The sequence below is a fragment of the Carassius carassius genome, chromosome 2 (genome assembly GCF_963082965.1).
Source record: "Carassius carassius chromosome 2, fCarCar2.1, whole genome shotgun sequence".
Taxonomy (NCBI): domain Eukaryota; kingdom Metazoa; phylum Chordata; class Actinopteri; order Cypriniformes; family Cyprinidae; genus Carassius; species Carassius carassius.
The window spans coordinates 20,660,904-20,677,292 of NC_081756.1; the positions used below are offsets into that span (position 1 = coordinate 20,660,904).

The 16,389-nt window shown below is 38.3% G+C and overlaps 2 protein-coding genes across 3 annotated transcripts in view; one reads left to right on the plus strand and one right to left on the minus strand.

Annotated features, from left to right (window-relative positions):
• Positions 1 to 16,389, plus strand: part of LOC132106046 (TIMELESS-interacting protein-like) — a 135,206-nt gene that overhangs the window by 56,425 nt on the left and 62,392 nt on the right. The window lies entirely within an intron of this gene.
• The window catches only part of LOC132105985 (mothers against decapentaplegic homolog 3-like), a 36,534-nt gene that overhangs the window by 13,084 nt on the left and 7,061 nt on the right, over positions 1 to 16,389 (minus strand). The gene's annotated exons all lie outside the window — the stretch shown is intronic.

Here is a 16,389-nt window from a genome sequence, read left to right on the forward strand (position 1 = left end):
ACAGTAATCTCTAGCTTCCGCTAACTGTCATATGCGCGTACACGAGAGAGTGGCGTTCCAGTGAATGACGTAGGCGTAATGTTAGTGGCTGGGTCAATCTCACGGACTACTGAAACAATACACCTCGCCCCTCCCTCCGACACAACCACCCAGCACGTGGTTATTTCAACCCAACTGTTGGGTTACAGTCAGAGCAAAAAAGCAAGTCCTGAAGATTTGATGGACTTTTTCAGTAAAATTAAGGCCGATATGTTTTATATCATCTATAAAGTCTTTGTACACAAAGACTACACAACGCAACATACAGGGACGAGATGTCAGTAAGCTAAATCCACCAGCAACAGCTGTTTCGCATGATGGAAATGACTTGCCTTGAAAAATAAAACTGATTTTATTTGATACACAACTGATTCTAATTAATTCCGATGTTAAAATATGTTCTCAAAACTCTGTACTGTTTGTTTATGGGCAGGTTATGAAGTCAGTCACGCCATCTTTCAACTGTAAGTGAAGCGCGAGACTGCGGTCATAAAGTTCGCAGTTCCACCACCAAACAGCAGCCCATCACCGGCTCAGATTTCAGCGACACACCAGCACAAGAACTGGCACAATTTCAGGTAAAAAGGATAACCGAAAATGGTTTAATACACTTGAATTAAAAATGTCACTTTTAAATGTTATGTTTATATAATTAAAATGATTGTTAAACGAGTTTAAAAGTATGTAATATTGTATGTATGTAATAACTATGCTGTATAATTCAACTTGTTTTATAATTTTGTCCATGGGTCCTTTTGCTTATTAATAAATGTTCACCTTTTGATTATTACTCTTGCCTCTAGTAATTCTGTGTGTGACTTTTAATTTCCAACCTATTTTTGGTACATTTTATCCCAGCAATAATAATTCTTAAATAATAGTTGAGCTAAATAAAACAAGAGTTTACAAAAATTTAAATTTTTGGGTGAACTATCCCTTTCAGTTTACACATGCGAGCCCCACCAGTCAAAAACACATTAAGGTTAACAGAGACAAGAGAGACTGGAGGAAGGGTGGAGAACTCTAACAGAACAACAAAAAGCATCCCAGTACACATCGTATTTTTACCTGCTTCGCTTTTTAACTGCGGGCAAATAAACTCAGACTTTTCTTTGGATGGCCCCATGTGGAAAAGGAAAAAGGCATAATCATCTCGGAATAATGCAGTGAAGGCCTTGAGCAACGGAGAACAACCACACAGTGAACTTTTTGTTTCTGAGGCGAGTTATTCACGGGTCGAGACAAAGAGGACTTTCGCAGGCATAATCTAGCACACCATCATATCAAAACACATTTTCACACTTGCCTCATTCTGTACTCCTACGGTGCTTATCTTTACATTCAAGGGCTTTCGAGCGACTCACACATTTTCATGATGCCTATCAGTGAGGCAGCCTCCTATAATTGTACATCTGTGACATAGATCAGATCAAATACGCTGACACAATGCACGCACTGCTCCGGTGTTCTGAAAAATGGGGCCATACAGTATGGTCCAAACCTCTCCGAGCACTCCTACATTGTGTGCTTGAAATATGCAACAGCAGCCAAAGTACTGAGAGAGAGAGGAGGCTGTAGACTAGGTCAGCAAAGCTCTCCAGCCCTTTGAGGAAACCAGGCCACAGATACCATTCATAACACACTATCATTCATCCTTATACACAGTTCATAAAGCACAGATATAAAAAGAAAGGTGTGATCTTTCCTTACCAGACCCCTCTAAATGGAGTCATATAATACCTTTCACATTATTTTGTTTTTGTTCGCTGTACTTCACTTAAAAACAGGTCATGATGTGGTTTCCATGACATCCACTTTCTGATCCTTAGAATCAAATATGTATTTTTTTTTTTTTACTTGTGTCTTAAAGACCTCTATTGCTGCATCCACTCAGTGTTAATGTTTTGCCATGTGTTTTTTTTTTTTTATAAATTTAGGAATCACGATTTTAAATAGAAATATTAACAAATGTTAGAATTAGACACAATATGCCAATGTTAACAGTAAAGAAAAAAAAGAATGATCCAACCGCATGTCGGCACACGTGATTAACCGTGAAGAACCCTTAAGTAGAGTATATCACTAGGTGCCATTCACACAGAATATGCTTTTGTGTTGACAAAGATGCAATGTGGGCATAGGAAAGGGAAAAAGTTAAGCAAGATGGGAGTTGAACTTCTTTCAACTTGAGTGCCGTGTTTTTAGAATGCAATTTCATGCATGATGCGCTACAAGAGACACGAGCACAACAGTCCATGTTTACATGAAAAAAACAACAACAATGGAAAGCAACACAATCCAATAAAAATCTTAAAAGAACTACTGTATGTCTAAAATGTCATGTTTGTATTATAGTGACAGACAACAGCCTTAAAACTTAAAACTGAGAAGAGATGATGCTGACCCCTCAGAGGACCCCAGATGATGCTAACCCTGAATCAACAAACAGAACTAACAAATATTGCTACAAGTGTGACTGCATCATATAATAATTGCTGTTAATAATGTCCATCGTCTGGCTGATTACGACTTTCATTTTTTCTGAAAAAACCTGTCATACGTGCACAAACTGACAGTCACCACTTATAAGCTACTACTAAATATTGTAGAAACATAATTCTCTGTAAAGTTGCTTTGTAACGATTTGTATTGTAAAAAGCGCTATACAAATAAACTTGAATTGAATTGAAAAACTTTTAAAAACTATCGGTTAATTAAAGGGTTAGTTCACCCAAATTGCTAAATTATGTCATTAATAACTTACCCTCATGTCGTTCCAAACCCGTAAGACCTCTGTTTATCTTTTGAACACAGTTTAAGATATTTTGGATTTAGTCCGAGAGCTCTCAGTCCCTCCATTGAAGCTGTGTGTACGGTATACTGTCCATGTCCAGAAAGGTAAGAAAAACATCATCAAAGTAGTCCATTTGACATCAGAGGGTCAGTTAGAATTTTTTGAAGCATCAAAAATACATTTTGGTCCAAAAATAGCAAAAACTACGACTTTATTCAGCATTGTCTTCTCTTCCGTGTCTGTTGTAAGACAGTTCAAAACAAAGCAGTTTGTCATATCCGGTTCGTGAACGAATCATTCGATGTAACCGAATCTTTTTGAAACAGTTCACCAAATCGAACTGAATCATTTTAAACGGTTCGCGTCTCCAATACGCATTAATCCACAAATGACTTAAGCTGTTAACTTGTTTAATGTGGCTGACACTTCCTCTGAGTTCAAACAAACCAATATCCCGGAGTAATTCATTTACTCAAACAGTAGACTGACTGAACTGATGTGAAGAGAGAACTGAAGATGAACACCGAGCCGAGCCAGATAATGACTCGTTCACGAGTCAAGAACCGTTTCTGTCAGACACGTCTGATTCGAGAACCGAGGAGCTGATGATACTGCGCATGTGTGATTCAGCGTGAAGCAGACTGACACACAGAGCGTCTGAACCGAACTGATTCTTTTGGTGATTGACTCTGAACTGATTCTGTGCTAATGTTATGAGCCCAGGTAAACCGAAGGCTTGCAGTCATCGCCAATGACGCCATTACGTCGAGCGCAAAAGAAACAGTGAACCGTTTTTCTTCAACCGGTTTATTGAATCGAACTGTCAGAAAGAACTACTGGTGATCCGAAAACCGATGCAACCGATTCTTGACTTGTGAACGAGTCATTATCTGGCTCGGCTCGGTGTTCATCTCTCTCTTCACAGCAGTTCAGTCAGTGTACTGTTTGAGTAAATGAATTACTCCGGGATATTGGTTTGTTTGAACTCAGAGGGAGTGTCAGCCACATTAAACAAGTTAACAGCTTAAGTCATTTGTGGATTAATGCGTATTGGAGACGCGAACAGTTTAAAACGATTCAGTTTGATTTGGTGAACTGGTTCAAAAAGATCCGGTTACCATACCGTACACACAGCTTCAATGGAGGGACTGAGAGCTCTCGGACTAAATCTAAAATATCTTAAACTGTGTTCCGAAGATAAATGGAGGTCTTACTGGTTTGTAACGACATGAGGGTGAGTTATTAATGACATAATTTTCATTTTTGGGTGAACTATCCCTTTAATTGGTATCGGCCAGTGTGGTCCAACCTAGCTATCGGTATCGGCAAAATTCGGTCGACCTCTAGTAAAAACAGCAATATTGTGAAACATTATTACAATTGAAAATAACATATGTTGAAATTTAATTTTTGCAGTGATGGCAAAGCTGATTGTTCCAGTCTTCAGCATCACATAATCCTTCAGAAATGACACTGGTTTGGTGCTCAAGAAACATTTATAATTATTATCGAATTGAACTGAAAACAGTTAAAATATTTGTGGAAATAAATTTTTTAGGATTAGAATTGTGAACATTCCATTTCAAAAGAACAGCATTTAAAAAAAATCTCTATAGCTAAACCTTTACTGGCACTTTTGATCAATTAAAAGTGTAATTTCTGTAAAATAAATAAATAAATAAAAATCACACAGAACCAGAACTTTTAAATGGTAGTGTAACCCCTTTCAATACCATTTTTTCATACACAAAAGAAATACGACAGGTAACTACAATTAGGATCATTTAGGAAATGAAAAAGTTTGCACTAAAATCAGTCCTTGGGCTCTGGCATTCATTAGATGCATCAGTCTGAAAATATTGTATCAAGCGTCAGTTATTCAATTTCCCATTACATTCCAGCGCTCAGCAGAGAGAGAGAGCCTGTGTTTGCTGCGCAGCGTGGGCAGACCTCATGTGAAAAGGAAGCACTGAATGATTATTGATTGATCTACAGAGGGCAAATTAGGTCAGCAGCAAGGCGCATCCAGCCAAAATAAACGCAGACCTGTGTGCACACACACACAGCCTGGAGGGCGGGTCTAGGCCACTCTCACTCTGTCCCAACCCCCCCATCTGCATGCCGGCTGTCACTTGAGTAGAGAGAGGGGTGAGATTGTTAGAGAGAGGGGGTGAGCTGGAGGGATGGAGGGGTCTGACACAGGCTGAACCCCACTGGGTAGATTTAATCTGGAGGGCAAAACACAGACATTGTGGACTGCACTGGGCAATTTCTGGATCAGCCCATGCAGCCTTGACTTGGCCATGACACTGACACTTCCACAGAGCATTATCATACTCAGCTATCATAGAAATCAGAAACAGCTTTAATGTTCTGGATCTTTTTGTGCAACTTTTACAAAGGCAAACTACAGTTGATGTGTATACTTGCACTTATACACCACTAGATTCAACAATGTGTTTGTTTGATTTCAAGAATCTTTCCTAAGTAACTTTCAACTTCATTTCGTTTTACTTTTCTGTGCTGTGTCTGGTGTGATAGGGCCTTTAGTGTGTATGCTTTTAAAGCTGAACTTATATGCCTCTCTGTTTGAAAACAGTGAGTTTGACAAAACACGAAGTCAATGAACTGTGATGCATGCAAATTTGATGCAAAGGGAGAGAAGGACAAAAGCAACTTCGACATTAGACCAGACTGACTGTGGGACCATTTCATACCCCAACCCAGCCCCACAGCCCCCCTTGAAAAACACTTAAGAACGCTGCTATTCCCCCTTCCCCCCAGTATAAACCCAGACAACACGCAGCAGTACAACAGACTTAAACCCAATTTATACTTCTGAATCGAACCTACCCCGCAAGATATGTGCAGTACGGTGTAGCTTGACGTGCACCTCTCCAAAAATCAATTCTACGCGGACTGCAAGCGCTGTGATTGGTCTGCTAGAGCCCCTCCCTCTGTATGTACTTGAGTTTTCTGTGCGTGTTTATGTGCACTTTAATATATTTTAATGTTACACCTTCTTATTTAAAATAAAATAAATCAAAGAACAAGTGTCTTATTTATTATACTACATAGCATTATACATCACACTAACAATGCTGATCTGCCATGGTACAAGTGGAGACTAAAAGAATGCCATCTTATCGTGTTCCATTGTTGTCTCCTTTTTGTAGTATTTAATAATGATTTAATGATTTGATATTTATTTGCTGCTGTCACGGGTGGTGCTTCTCTTAAAATAAGCAAAACATCAGGAAGAAAATCTATCTATGTAACAGCGAAGCTCTGATTCGGGGGTTCGGACTCTTGATATCTGACAACCACATTCATGAGAGTTCGAGAAGTAGAGGAGTGTAGAGCAGTCCGCAATAACATGTTCCCTTTTTTGGACGTATGGTGCATTCTTTTGAGAAAGTATGCTTGAATTTGAAATATTCAATATTCATGATATTTTAAAATTTTACATTGTCGTCAAAACTATTTCGATATTACCACTAATATTCTATATATATCACCCAGCCCTACTGTGCAGTGCAGTGATGAGAGACATACTGTATACCTGATCGCACTGTTACTACTAAAGATAAAAGTTAAACCAACTACCTTAAGCTTTTTTTATGTCTGAACATACAGTTACTCAACTGTGGATTGACTGATCATAATATCTGTGCATTGGAATAACAGCTTGAAGATGATCAAATAGAAAATCTGACTGTAAAAATACTGCAGTAAATGTCTGGAGGAAACCCAAATCAAATGGAAACTCTTATAGCCTAATATTATATATATATATTTTTTTTTTTAATTCAAGGCTTATATACCTTCTTGTCATTTATTTCATAATGTGAGTGTAGGTAAAATATCACGTTTAACGTGTATTATTATTATTTTTTTTTTTAAAAGGCTTTGGTTTTCCTTGCTCTGCTAAAGTCATTAAGGCCTCCCTTAAGTAAACAGAGCCCTGTAGGGGTCTCATGTGCAGGTGGCTGGATGTGGTTACGGGGCCCGTTCTCAGCAGGGGAGCAGGACTAAAGCAGAAACTAACAACCATCCTACGGTTGCAGCATGGGCCAAAATGAACACTCTAGTTAGTCACTTACTTAGCACTCACAAAATACTGCATAGTTTAAATCACCATATAAAATAACATAAAAATTCGCTAATCATATCACACAGATACAGAAGGCTTACTGAAAGAAAAAAGATCAGTGACTGCCATTCATCGTATAACAAATTAATGTAGAAAATAATAAGTATAGGAAAGGGAAGTCAACAGTTCTTTCCTTTGTTGTTATTAACTACAGAACATCTTTCTGTCTTTGTGACTGCGGTGTTTCAGTGAGACTGGCCAGTATATGATGATGCTGCAAGCGAGACAATGTACCTGCTCAGTAAAAACTATCAGGAAGTATCTAGAGATTTATGTAAAAAAGGTGCAATATATTCAAGTCGGCATTAAATGAAAATTCATCCTATCAATTTTCTACACGCAAGTTATTGTGTTCTTATTGTGAACAATTCATGCACATCTGTGTGCATATGTTTAACTCATCATGCTATTTATCTTAGGGGAAAAACAGACTGATGATGTATACTGGATTTATCTAATTATTTAGTTCAACCATGCCCCTTTCTTACAATTGACTGCAAGTTCACGTTCAGCTCTGCCTCCATCCAATCAACAACCATTGGACAGATCCAAGACCTCAAAAAAAAAAATATATTTTTTTTTTTCAATGATCCATTTCACTGAGATGTACCTCATAAAACGGAAGAAAATACTGGGTTGAAATCAAAACGGAGTAAAGGTCATTTGATACAGCAAATAATGATGTCCTAAACCTCTCTCTCCAGCAGTGTATGGGCAACCGTCCATACTTTTATTCTTTATCATTTTTTTTTTGACAGGTAGATTGATTTTCTGCAAATATGCTTTTGGTTTCAACTACGGTCCTGTCAGACTAGACTCTGGCCACTGACAACCAACACCTCTGCAAAATATGTGCAACAAGCAGTTCTTAAAAGATAACTTCAAGAACTGAGAAGTTAGACTAGCTTGTTCAAAACTTATAAAAATTTGGTTTGGCATTTATAAACTTAGCATCACTTATGATGTAGCTTGACCACAGACAGCTGCTATGTCCGCTGTTTTTCACATCATCCCATCCCATCTTTTCATAGAAAACAGAGTGTGAAGATAGTGTGAAGACAACTGTGAAGAAAGAGCCAACAAAATATACTGTTTACATTGTCAAGAGTAGAACTATTTTAGGCTCTTTGTTGGGCATAGTAATTCGAGATATAGAATTAAACTAGCTTCGCAAGCTTAAACCCAAAGTATACTTTTTTACACGTACATTAGGGTAGGGCTGCACGATTAACCTTTATCGCATCGATATTGAGGTTTTAACTCCCGCAATAACCTAACCTCAGGAGTCTGAGGTTTTTTCCCCCGCCTCTGACATTTGAGTGACAAACCTATTAGCCAATCAAAATGGTCGAATCTCGCGTTCCTGGCTTGCTGGCCAATTAGAAATGGCAATGGAAAAACAAGGTTGTATGCAGTGCATCGGCTTTCTGTCAGCAGAAAAGCAGCTAACACACAACGTTTACCTCGAATTATGCCAGAAAAAGCTTGTGTAACTGCGCAGAAATGGCCGAAGGCACTTCTTCGGTGACGGGAGAGGAAGCAGGGGAGCACTTGGTTAACAAGAAGGGTGGTACTTCAGCTGTTTGGACTTATTTTGGATTCGCGAAGAACGACGTGGAGCAAAAGAGTGCTAAATGTAAAATATGTCGACGTGCCGTGGCCAGATCCAGATCCGGTTTTATGCACTTAAAAGTATTGAACGCAAAAATCGAAAATCGCATCGCAATCGCAATATTTGTCAGAAAAACAGCAATTAGGTATTTTCTCAAAATCGTGCACCCCTACATTAGGGTAAGCCTTCACACATACTGTATGCACACAGACAGATTTTTCTAACCATGCATAATCTGTACACTAAGCTTGCATATGCACCTACAATTTTAATGCATAATTAGTTTGTCCACAAGGTGAAAACACTGGCCAAAGCCATTGTTTCAAAAAAGAAATGGAGACAGGACAACAAACTACTACAGACAGCAAAACCATTAGACCTGCATTGACAAGCGCTTGTGTGAGAGGAATAAAAGATGCATGCAACTCTAGTTTTTAACAAGTACGACCATTTATTTTAACATACAACTTCTGTAAGAAAAAAGCACAGAGACTGGACAATGTGTAGACTGTGAATTGGAGCTGTAGGCAAACACTAAGCATTCCTGTCAACTGATGTATACTTTAGCCTTTAGTAGTAGTATACAGGAGGACATATATAACTGAACAAGTATGTACAGCTTTTTCCCCAAAATATAATATAACATTAGCAAAATATACAATATTTAGATTTACTTAAATGATTAAATAGGGGTGCTCAGATTGATTAGCTACTGATCGCTATCGGCCGATAATTACTTTGGGAAGTATAATCGGCTCTCTAAGAAGGTCGATCTCAAGCTGATGACACACCTGGTGTAGGAGGTTTGGCATGACATGCAGCGCCACCGTCTCAATCTCTGTCCGGCGCAGGTGAAAATAATTATAATGTTGAAGGTGAGGTACAATTAATAAAGGGTGCCCCCGACTAAGGATTTTTCTAGTCGACCAGCAGTCATTCATTTGAAGCATTAGTTACCTAATAAGTGCTCAAGCACCTGCATAAAGCTCGCCACAGCGATTATGAATGTGTCAGGGAAAAAAAGTAAGGAGGCTGCATTAACATGTTAATAATTCACTGATAAACTAGTGCTTTTTTGTTTTCAGTTTAAGAGATGAAGTCAGCAACACTGCCTCGTCATCTCCGCTGTAGTGATGTGCATGCATGTTTCATACGGATTCCATAATCTGAGAAAATTAGTCTTCCATTTGAATTGGTTTATTTGAAAGTAGACATTTCACTCTCTATAGATATATTTTTCATGTCTGTAAGGCAAGGATATGCACAGTTTTGCACTCAAGTTCACAGAGAGATGATAGAAAGCGCATCCTGCTTGCTTTAATTTTTTTACAAAAGTGCAAAGTTCTGATGTGACTTCGCCAATGTGGATTATTATTATTATTATTTTTTGCAACTAAGCGACTTAAAAAAAAAAATTGGTTGACAAACAGCATGAGTGAATCACCGTGCAGTCTCGATCTTTCCCTCTCAAAATAAGCAAATGACTTCAAATCACCACATTGCGTCTGCTCTTTAAGCAAGCTGCACAGTTCACAAAAGAATTGTCACTTGCACAATTGAGGCAGTGTCGGATCATCACTAATGTTTGCAATTTGCATTTCTTTTTAAGTCTTGCCAGTGTTTAAACCATTCAGCACTCGCGCGCTCATGCACACTCAAAGCACACACACTAGGGATGTAATGATTCACTCAACTCACGGACTGATTCACGATTTTAATTTTATAGTTCGTTTTCAGAAATTATACAGCAAATTAAAAGGTGTAGTTTTATTAGGCTATTGCTGCACGTTTCTTTCAAACCCCAAATCAAACAAAGTTACACAAATAAAAGAGAAATCTCTTAGAAAACGAAGGCTTTGTCTGTGCTCTTTTCATTTAAAATTAGAGGCAACCAATGGATTTTAATCATGATCCAAACAAAGATGCAGCATACATGCAGCATGAGTAGTTTTTAATCTAAATTAGACTGTACAATTAAGAAATTTGAGGCAAAAACAGAATGGCCTGACTTTAGTTTTGTGAAACTATGCTACATAAAACATCTTAATGAAAGAGCAGAAGAATCGTCACAAATTTGAATCGATTTTCGACCAGCTCACGGTTAATGGTCATATCCCTAGTGCACACATAAGACCACCTCACATACAGCTCACAAAATCAGGCTTGTGCTATGTATAAGCCATTGTGCAACAGTTGCCCCATTGTAAAAACAAAACTGCATTTTCAAACATTTAGGTGAGATAATTATATTGTTATTATTTGTTTGAAGAAGAAAAAAAAATGCCCCCCTCCACCCATCAAATTAAAAAATCCCCCACACAAGAGTTCCCCCCATTTTCAAAAATGAATGTCTGTAAAAAATCCTGACTGAAGCATCACTATAAATAATTCTACATTATAGAAAGAAGGCTTCAGATGATTCTATATATGTAGAGATGTCTGTATGTGTTTTTGTATAAGTACACAAGAATGAACGGTGTATGTTTATGGCGGTATACATGTGCAGTACATTAAAAGTGGGTGTATATACTTTTTATATGCAAATTAGAGCCCGACCGATATGGATTTTTGGGGGCCGATGCCGATGCCGATATTAGCTCGAAAAGAGCCGATTTATAAGCCGATATTTTGATTTTAAAAATAATCTAGATATTAGACCCATTTCCTATAAACTGCATTTACACAACATTCAATAGCAAAATATCTGCCTGTTCTATGTATGTGGGCTGTATAAACCATTTTCCAGAATGGACTATGTTAAAAAAAAGCCTTAGATTACAGTCTCAATGACTAAACAATTGCACATCAAAAGTATATATTTTTTAATGATCAAAAAACAGTCTGGTTTTAAACATTTAACACTTTTACTTTCTTCCAGTTGAAGCTGGTTTTAACAGTCTGTGTGTTTACTGTAAATAAATTATAATAATGCAGAAGTAGTCCCACACTTTGCTGCTACAGCATTCACCTTTTTCAGCCATCTGTAGGCAGAAAGAGAGACGGAGAAAGAATAAGCATGTGTATTAATAATATCACCATGTATCATTACTCATGTCATCATTAGAATTATAATAATAATAAACTGGGATCTCCTACATAGGCAAAAATGAGAAATATATATATATATTTTTTTATTTGTCAAGCAATAGGTATTACCTACTTATATTTAACAATATTATTTCAACATTTTCCTGTATGTCTGTAAAGCTGCTTTGAAACAATATGTAAAAAAAAAAAAAAAAAGCGCTTGTTCAGCTCACATTTATTTACATGTCCCCACTGGTTTAATCATTTCTGACGCACCTACTGTAGTTACTGTAACTACACTATATTTGCTCTCACAGACACATTCACAACAGACCCGTATATCTTCTCCTCTTCTCTTTGTGCAGTCTGAATCAAAACATCGTCTTGCCTACTATTACCGGAAGATTACGGAATCAATTCGAAGTTGAATGGTTAACGTTAGTGTCATGAACGCACCGCTGTCAATTTTGAGAAGAACCACCTTCAAACAAGTTAATAGCAAGCATTTAAGGGGCCTGCTAAAAAGGAAGCTATTAGCGTTAGAGTAATGTAACCAGCCTGATTTCACCAAATTGTTCTCTGGACCTGAGGGTAGCCTCTTCTTCCTTGCTTCTCTCTTAATTCTCATCAGCAGGACTAGCGCTATCGCTCGCTTCTTACAACGGGACAGATACATGTTTGCTGCTGACCGAAAGGAGGAGGAACCGACTATGAAAGAGCTCCCGCTAAACGTTTTTAAAACTCCGCCTATGCCATAGCGCAGCGCAAATCGCGTTGTATCTGAAGGGCAACGCTGAGCCCAGCGGCAAGCGCCGTGCATACCGCGTCCTGTGTGAAAGGCCCAATTACGCGGTCATTATGTGGGAAACACACCGCAATAGAATAAGAATAAGTTAAACGCTAACGTTATAGTTTGACCTCCTATTAACGTTCGCGCTCTTCCACTGATAAACATGGTATTAGCTTTGTGGCTAATCTAATATAGCAATGCATTAGCGGCTGTAAGTGATGTTACAGAATATTTAGAAGTGATAATGATAGGACCGTTAGCTAGAACTACCACACAGTTTTTATATACAGGGTATGAACTAAATCTACAATCATTTCACATGACGAACGACAGACTCACCGTCAAAACAGTTGATCGCTTTCTTCTGTAGTGGACTTCTGGCGCTGTTGTTAACTCTGGAGCTGCAGAGCTCCCTCTGGTGGGCACACTATGCAACACTCATAACATGAGTGAAGCATGAGACTCTGTTTCTCATGTTTCATCGGCCGTTATAAATGCCGACCCCGATTTAAATGCAATTAGCTTATATCGGCCGATAATATCGACCGGCCGATATATCGGTCGGGCTCTAATGCAAATATGTATCAATACCTTAGTAGAATTTTTTTTCGTCTCCGATTTGCTGGCATGGGGGTTGGGGGATTATCTAAAATGTGAAAAGCTTAAAATAAAATATTTTTAAAAAGGCGGCTTTACACTGATCGGTATCAGTGATCATACTGTGATCGACGATCGGTGAACAGCTTCAAAAATCCAGATTGGAGCAAGCACCCTTATCAGGGCTCCAGACTAACATTTGAGAGCAGTGGCACCAGCGCCACTAAATTCTATAGACGGTGGCACTAAGCTTCAGTGCAATTTTTGCATAAAAAAATTGACTTTTATTAACAACAGTAACATGTGCAAAATCTACTTTTTATATACAGAAAATGTATATATTCCACTCTTATCAAATGTAAAAATTCTTCTTCTAGCATATGGAACTGACCATCTTCAGTGATTCTGTGTGATTTAGTAGCAAATCGAAGAAAAGTTTGTGACTTTTCTTACTTCATACTAGAGTTGTTCCGATTCCGATACTAGTATCGGAAATATCTCCGATACCACAACAAATTCTGGCATCGGCATCGGCGAGTACATGAACCCATATACCGATCCGATACCATTTTCAAGACCTAGTTATGAACGCTAGCTTTGCCTAACCGCTGCACGGTTCTTCTTCGCTGCTCAGAATGCATTGCAAACACAGGAAGTTGTGCTGTAATGCCACAAGCAACCCCTGTGTAGAGCAGCGAAGAAGAAATGAAAACGCGTAAGCAGCACTGATCTATATATGACTGGATCGCTCATCGCGTTCTAAACTGCCAACAGACAGTGAAGCCGCTTCTATATTACAGATCAGTGGTTAGCAGTATGTCCGCTGTTTAGCAGTATTTCAGACTGGACCAACCAGACAGTAAAACGGCGACTAGGGACCAAGACGGTGCTGAAATTTTTAAAATGTGATTATACCAGCGTCTCTGTAGAACCGGTAGTAAGTTTGAGTATATTCGTTACCCGCAGCTGCGTTCAGTCGCTTCCGTGTTAGTCTAAGCGCAGGGCTCCAGACTGTAGCCGAATATATATACTAGTGTCTGTGAATATTAAACTGCAAAATACTATTTAAATATTACTCCTGCAAAGTCTACATCTCTGTGGGAGACGGGCGCAGATGCACGGGAGCTCGCTGTTTTGTGGCCTCTGCCGTTTGTCACTATATGAGGACATGAACGCATAAACCGTCACTTCATGAGAATTTAACGTTTCATTTGAGAAAACTGTCATATCATAAACACAGACACTCAAAGATCTTCATGGCGAGTAAATTGACAATATATTAAGCTACTGTTGTAGCCTACAGTAGATTTAGCTACGTCTCTATGTAGTAATAATACGTCTCTATTAATAATATTAACTATGCCTAGACGGTTGCTTGTTTTTTACTTGTTTTGTTGTAAAGAGATTATCTGATTAATATAGAATTTTTTATATTCCTAGACTTATTTGTTGCAGTTTTTTATACACCAATATTGTAAAACTAAAATACTAAAATACCTTTTTTAGTTTGCGGTGTTAGATTTTTGGCTGCATTTGAAGTTCTTTTTTGCTTAAGAAATTAAATAATATTACTGTCAAATTCATGTCAGATAATAAAAATACTGTAATAAATACAGTAGTTAACCATGTATTTGTTCATGTTTTATCAAGGGATAAGTCTGGAGCACACCATAAAATAATTCTAGAAATTTACACAGGGCTAGTAGTATATACAGCTGTATATACAGATACACACCCAGGTATCGGATCAGTACTCGGTATCGGCCGATACCCTGAGCCCAGGTATCGGAATCGGTATCGGGAAGAGAAAAAGGGTATCGGAACATCTCTACTTCATACTGTCTTATGAAAACTTAGACAAGACTCTCTACAGACTTACGGACAGCTCTCACATTGATTAACATATGACATCAGTTGGCAACATTTGGCAATGAACCGACAAAGGGACAGAGAAACACACGAGGTAATAAAGGGAGGCTACTAATGAACACAACAGGTGGAACAGGTAAATCAATGATGACAAAACTAGGGTAACAAGGGGGGCGGGGCAAGGAAACGAGACAACATAAGCACATGGCCCAAAGACAAGGCCATGTGCTTGTACACAAAACACGGGCCTGTCATGATCCTGCCTCAAGACTAGAGAAAAATCAGGACATGAAGGCAGAATCATGACACATACACACACAAAAAAGTGTACAATTCTGACAAAATCAGATTTCTTGATTTGATATTTTATAATAGTGATTTTATAATTTAAAAATATAGAAAAAAAGTAGAAATTAATGACTAATACGCCAATAAATGCTCCTCTGCTGCTGTCTACTGGTTATAATTGTGATTTTATGTATTTTTTTTTTTTTTTATACAATTGTTTTCACCACAAAGTATATATTGTTAATCCCGTTAAAAAATATTCAAACTGGATCATTTTAGAGCTTTAAAGTGCTGGAAATAGTTGTGTGAAATGCTTGAAAAGTGCTTGAATTTCTCTTTCAAAAGGTTGTACAAACCTTGAAATGAATGATGTAATGCATTCGACTATTTCTACCACAACAGCATGGTTACAGTTAGTGTTACCGATTCTGGTTTCCTGATGAGATTTCGGTGTAGAATTCTAATGATTCTCACTAGTTCTCGCAGGACTGTTGCATCTTTGCAGTAACAGTGTCACAAAATCAACTTTGGCTCCCGAATGAAGCTGTTGTGAGCTCAAACAAGTTTGTTGGCATCGCGGTACGAGCTGATAAACGGTCCGTGCTGCGGAGCTGAAACATAGCGCTGTTTAGTTTCACTTTCGTCTGCCATTCGATGTTTCTTAAATGTAACAGAAATGGCAGAGCTTATGAGTTAAACAACACGGTGGTCCCACCAGTGCAGCTGCTCACAAAATTAGCAACAGCGGCAGAAAAAATGGTTGCAATATGTGACCATTTGGTCACAGTCTGGAGCCCTGCTTATGATTACATATTATAACAATCAGATTACAATAACAATCAAATGATAGATATGAACGTCCACTGTACAGCAGTCCAAGCCTACAGAGCACCTTCAGATAAAACACCTCATTCTTAAAATTAAAGACTACAGCGATTAACTTGGATCAGTGTCAGTGTACATTCATGGAAGACTTTATAGCAAGTTTCTCCAAACTCTCAGACAAACTTCAAAACATCCTGCACAAAGTCTACACTGGCGCACGTCTAAACACACACACAGTTCACGACTGAAGGACAGTTATTTTCTCACGATGGTCAGAAGCAGTCTGAGGGTCAGCAGTAGGGTTAGTGATGACAGACTAACACAAAGCAGTCTTGTTGTCTGCTGTACAGAGTGTCTATTATTCCAGCAGATATGGAGGCGGCACAGAGCTTTTC